We start from the raw sequence: 6,000 nt of genomic DNA, 5'->3' as shown, positions 1-6,000 counted from the left end.
AAGTATATGTATCTTTAAGTAATTTAATAAGATAAATTAATTAATTTTAAATATTTTTGAGTATCAAAAATTTAACTCACGATAATTTAAAATTTAAAATTAGTTAAAAAAAATTATAATTAGTTAATTTATAATTATTTAAAATATAAATATTTAAAAATAATTTATTTATTTATATTTTTGAATTTTATTTTATTATAATAAATTATCTCTGTGTGTGTTTGTGTATATATATATATATATATTTGTGTGTGTGCTGATTGGGAGAGAGAAATGGAGAGATGGGTGCGAGAGAAAAAGAAATTAATATAATGAGAGAGAAAGAGAGATGGAGTGATTATGAGAAAGATGATATGGTGGGGTGATAGAAGGGTAAAATAAGATTTATGAGAAATGAAAAAAAAAAATTGATGGGAAAATGTTGCAAAGAGTAAAACCCTCGATGTGAATAGAATTTCCCTTTCTGAAATTGAACGCCCCTACCCTACCCAACTTTAAAAAGGAAGGATTTGATTGGCTTCCATTTTTAATTTAATTAAATTCAAATTATGGGCATATTTGTTTGATATACAAAAACTATCATCTTTCTCATTAAATCTAACAAACATTTGAATCCCCTTCCTAGTTCAATTGCTATATTTCATAACATAATATCTTTTTTATGAGAGATTTCGTGTACGTACGCACATGAGATGTTTACAACTACTATTACGGCATGTGTAGCATGAAAACGATTCAGAGGTGTTGTTTTGACATTCTTGAACTATTTTATGTTTTGAAACTATTTACATCTATATTTTTTAAAAAATGTTTGTTTCACCATTTTTATTTCTTAAAAAAAATATTTTTTATTTTCATTTTCGTACAATCTAAATGTCGGTTTAGGTTACACAGAAACGAAAAATAAGAAACGTTTCTAATACGAAACGAAAACACATAAACGAGCATTCTTCTAAAAAATAGATATAAATAGAATTTAAAATAAAAACAAAAAATATTTCAAAAACATTTCAAAAATGAAAAAACAGCTCCGAGTCGTTTCCGTGCAACCTTGATCTCGGCCAACTCCGTAATTCAGTTACAATGCAGAGCCCAAATTGATTTTTGCACGAAACATTCATTTACACACTTAATTTTAAATTTTCTGAAGACGTCAATAATGCCAAAACAAGAAGTGAGTAGTATATTGCTACAAAAGGCGACACCTAAATCATAATTCAATTAAAAATTATTTTAATCTTAAAATCTTGAATTAAAAAAAATTAAATTCTTGTTGCCTTACACATTATTATTTTCAAAGCAACTTTATTTTGACCCAAAATGGCAAGCACTTGGAACAGTGTTTTCGTCTTTGTGATTTGAGGTCAGGTTTGACAAACAGTGATTTGATTTCAAGTATCAATTGCTCCATCGTTAGCTCAAGTAATTCTCAGTTAAATACTGGTAGTTTTTTTATGCACCATTAATATTACTAATTTAATATTTATTATAAATTTAAATATTTTCATACCATTTTAAAAATTTATATTAATAAAATTATAATAATTGATTTTAATTTGAGTCTAGTTGGATTTGAAGAGGCAGGCACTTGGGCTTTGAACTGGGCTCAGTGATCTGGACCACAAATATTGACAAAACAGAAGCCTCAATCATCAAATCCCAAAAAAAGAACGATCAAGGTTCCACCGAGATTTGAACTCGGGTTACTGGATTCAGAGTCCAATGTCCTGACCACTAGACCATGGAACCCCATGCCTCTTGTTTTACTTAGTATTTTATATCTAGACCAATTAAATGAGCATCCTCTTTGGGGAATCCATTGAAGGTGAAAGTCTTTTAAATTAAATCCGTTGCACCTTAATTTCCCAATTAGTCAATTGAAAATGAAATTAAGGAATACCATGTTTCTGCCCATTCATAGTCTATTAGTATTCTTAATTTGGTGGGCTTGTGATTGTTGATTGTTAATGGGATTTGTTTGCCTATTTATTTATGCAATTAAGAATTTAATTTAGGTCTTTGACAATTAATTACTCTTGAGTAAAAGTTGTTGTTAGATCCTTTTTATTTGTAGTATCATAGATAGATCCCCACTCCCGTTAAATCTATGATCATATGATCAAGACATTGTCAAACCACATCAAACTAACACTCCAAAATTTAAGCTCTTAAAATTTTTATTATATTACACCAACTATTCATGTGTTTTTAAAAATGATACCGATCTCCCTTCAGGTTAATTACCACGTAACACATGTTACCCTCTTGTATCAAATAATAGTGGTTAATTTTGAAAAAAAAATCTCAAAAAACCCTTCCTCTTTTTGTTCAAAAATAAAAAATAAAAACTCAAAAAATTATGGAATCTAAACTCACACCATTTGGGTTCAAATATGTGTCTATATATGTGTGTGTGTGTAAAAAAATGAACATGAAAAGAAGTAGTAGGCAATAAGTGTCACCTCCAAGTGGTTCGGTATAAAGGTTCGCCAATTGGTCGCTAGATCATAGGTAGAAATGAGCAAGAAGACCTACTTGAATTTTTTCTCAAACAAAATGACAATCAATTTCAATATGTTTGGAGTGTTAGTGGAAGACAATTTTTAGCAATGTGAATAGCAGCTTGGTTATCACAATGAATTAGAATTGGTTGTGGATGCTTAATACCAAGATCCAAGAAAAAATATTTTAACCATTGCAACTCAAAAGTAAGTGCAACAAGGGAACGATATTCTATTTCTATAGAAGAACGAGAAACAGTTGGTTGTTTCTTGGTTTTTCAAGAAATAGGACTAGAACCTAGCATGGTAAAATAAACAGTGGTGGAACGACGAGCAGTAGGACAACTGGCCCAATTAAAGTCGGTGTATCCGATTAAAGTAAGAGAACTCGATGCAAAAAGAAATAAACCTTTACCAACGCTACCTTTTAAGGTAACGAATAACCCAGTAGGATGCATTAAGGATGGAGCAATATGGAGATTGCATGAATTGACTGAGAGTATTTACAGCATATTGGATATCAGGTCATGTTATAGTGAGATATAAAAGACGATCGACGAGTCGACGATAGATTGTCGGATTGGTAAGGGGAGTACCATCTTTTAGTCGTAAACGAAGATGTTGCTCCATAGGAAAATTTGATGGCCAAGAACTGATCATACTAGAATCAGATAATATGTCAAGAGTATATTTGCATTGACACAAAAATTCCTTGTTTAGAGCGAGATACTTCAATACTTAAAAAATATCGAAGATTACCAAGATCTTTTATTGAGAAAGAGTGAGCAAGAAATTGTATGATGTCAGAGATGGCATCATCATTGTTTACAGTGATAATAATATCATCAACATAGACAAGAACAAAAATAGAAGTTTGATCATAAATATAAGTGGAAGACTATAGTCGGAAGTAGTTTGATGAAAGCTGCGGTGAATAAGAGTGGTTGAAAATTTGGAAAACCATTGAGGAGAAGCTTGTTTAAGGCTATAGAGAGATTTATTTAATTTGCACACAAGAGTCTCCCCCTTACGAGAGAATTCGAGAGGAAGTTTCATATAAACTTATTCATCGAGATTGCCTTGAAGAAAAGCATTATTGACATGAAGTTGGTATAGTGACCAATCTTTAATGGCAGCAATGGAGAAAAGAATATGAACAATAACTAGTTTGGCCACAGATGTGAAGGTATCATGATAATCGATGCCTTCAACTTGAGTGTAACCTTTGGCAACTAAATGAGTTTTATGTATCTCAATAGAACCATCGAACTAATATTTAATTTTGTAAACTCATTTACAACCAATGGGTGACTTTCCTTTGGGAAGTGAGCATAAGGACCAAGTGTTGTTTGATTCAAGGGCTTGAATTTCTTTGGCCATGACATCACGCTTGTAACGACCAATAATTTTTAACTAAATAAATTCCTTCATTCTTACACAATACACTAATACCAATCTCTTTTTACAACAACAGACGCACAAATAACCATTAATACACATCTCAAGGATCTTTTCTGTTATACCTCAAGAGCCTAGAGAATGGTAGTATATATCGAGGATAAGTAAGAAATGAAACAACACCGGCTGGATATCTTTTGGACTGAATATTGGCAAAGAACTCCCAAGTTAAGCATGCTTGACCTGGGGTAATTCAAGGATGGGTGACCCCCCTGGAAAGTTCACGTAGGTCCATCAAGGTAAGTTATTCTGGTCCTTTTTATCACTCGATGTGGGATGTTACAGGTGGTATTAAAGCCGACCCCCAAGCTTCTGAGCACGGTGGTGGGGCAAACCTCAGCGAGGATGCTAAGTCCCCAAGGAGGGGTGCGTGTAGGCACCTTAGGCGAATCCCACATCGGCCGTGCAAAGGGGGGAGATCTGGAACCAATTGTAAGGTCGCATGACGAGGATGTCATGTGCTCAAGGGGGGAGAATGTAATGCCCCGGGAGCCCTAGAGGAGAATAGTATATATCGAGGATAGGTAAGGAAGGAAACAATATCAGCTGGATACCTTTTGGGCTGAATGCAGGCAAAGAACTCCAGGGTTAAGCGTGCTTGACTTGGGGAAATCCTAAGATGTGTGACCCCTCTGGAAAGTTCGCATAGGCCCATCAAGGTAAGTTGTTCCGGTCCTTCCTATCGCTCGATCGGGATGTTACATTTTCAGTTAGGAAAGTCCCGTACACATAGCTACCGACAAGGATCTAACACCACAAAACTCGTCCTCGAACTTCCCTTTCCTCAACTTGGAATGATGTTAGAATAAGGTAAGCCACAAGGTCCAACAAGTATAACTGAAAGAAAGTGAGCATGAGAATCATAGGTATCGAGTAGAAATAAGAATCATGAATAACATGTAAGGAACTCACGCCACACTTCTTCATATCATTCTAAATGATAACAAGAAGAAACATGTATTCATTCTCACATGCAATATCGTAACCATGGGACTGAAGTCCATAACATGTTCATGGAACCGGAGTCCAAAACCATGGGATTGAAGTCCATATCATAACCATGGGACTGAAGTCCATCTCTAAACCAAAACTTTCTATGCGGATATATCCTGCGGAACCAGTCCGTCGCACGCATCATGAAGCCTTTAAACATTTTAAAACCCTTTTCCTGCACATGCTCCATGCATCATCACAACCATGCATATTTGTAATGACTTCTCATATATAACTGACACACGATTACCCAAAACAACATACACAAGAGAGCAACATTTATGCAAGACAACATCAAACCCTTGCATGTCCTCAATCCTACCAAATAAAACATCATTCCCAAAGAAAGATAGGGTGATACAAGACCCCATTTGAGATTCAATAGGTATAAATGATGTAATACCCCATGTTCGTATGAGGTTGCCACGTAATTTCGATTAGTTTAGAATATTGAAAAATTAGTTTGATAGCAGTTATAAGTACCGAATTGACTACAGGGAATGCCCCGGAGTGAAATTGTCTAAGAAAAATGACATGGTCTCAATGAGCGTTTCGAGATAGGATTTATGGTATCGAAAGAAATCAAATCAGAAATGATTTTCGATACAACTAAAATACAACTATTATTTAGGCTGCAAAATCGAATTGTCATAGGAGACTCCCGAAAAATCAATGGAATCCTTAGAGGGGCTCCAGTTTTGTGTAGTGAGCAACCCTTCAGTGGTTTCGAAATGAAACAAAAGTTTCGAGAGGACGCAAAGACGAAATCGACTATATCAAGTAAAATTTAAGTTATTAATTGTGGCTTTTCGATATTGAAATGCAAATTAATTCAGTGTTAGAGGGTATATTTGTAATAAAGGAATTGCATAGATAAATTAAAGATAAAATTTGATATTTAAATGTGAATTTTCTCTTGCATCATAAATATAATATATATATAGATATAGATATATAGGCGCGTGTGAGGTGAAGCTTCTATGAAGCTTTAAATGTGAAGATTTGGTACAAATTGCAAGCAATTGCCAACGAGATTTGAGGATTCAAT

At 34.0% G+C, this 6,000-nt stretch overlaps 1 non-coding gene across 1 annotated transcript; it reads right to left on the bottom strand.

The window, feature by feature from the left end:
* Window positions 1-1,677: 1,677 nt before the first annotated feature.
* TRNAQ-CUG (transfer RNA glutamine (anticodon CUG)) lies at window positions 1,678-1,749 on the bottom strand. Its single transcript has one exon. It is a non-coding gene; the product is annotated as a tRNA-Gln (tRNA).
* Window positions 1,750-6,000: the final 4,251 nt, after the last annotated feature.

The sequence above is a fragment of the Diospyros lotus genome, chromosome 5 (assembly GCF_014633365.1).
Source record: "Diospyros lotus cultivar Yz01 chromosome 5, ASM1463336v1, whole genome shotgun sequence".
Classification (NCBI taxonomy): domain Eukaryota; kingdom Viridiplantae; phylum Streptophyta; class Magnoliopsida; order Ericales; family Ebenaceae; genus Diospyros; species Diospyros lotus.
The sequence above is the reverse complement of the archived record's forward strand: the minus strand, read 5'-3'. Positions and strand labels throughout refer to the sequence as shown.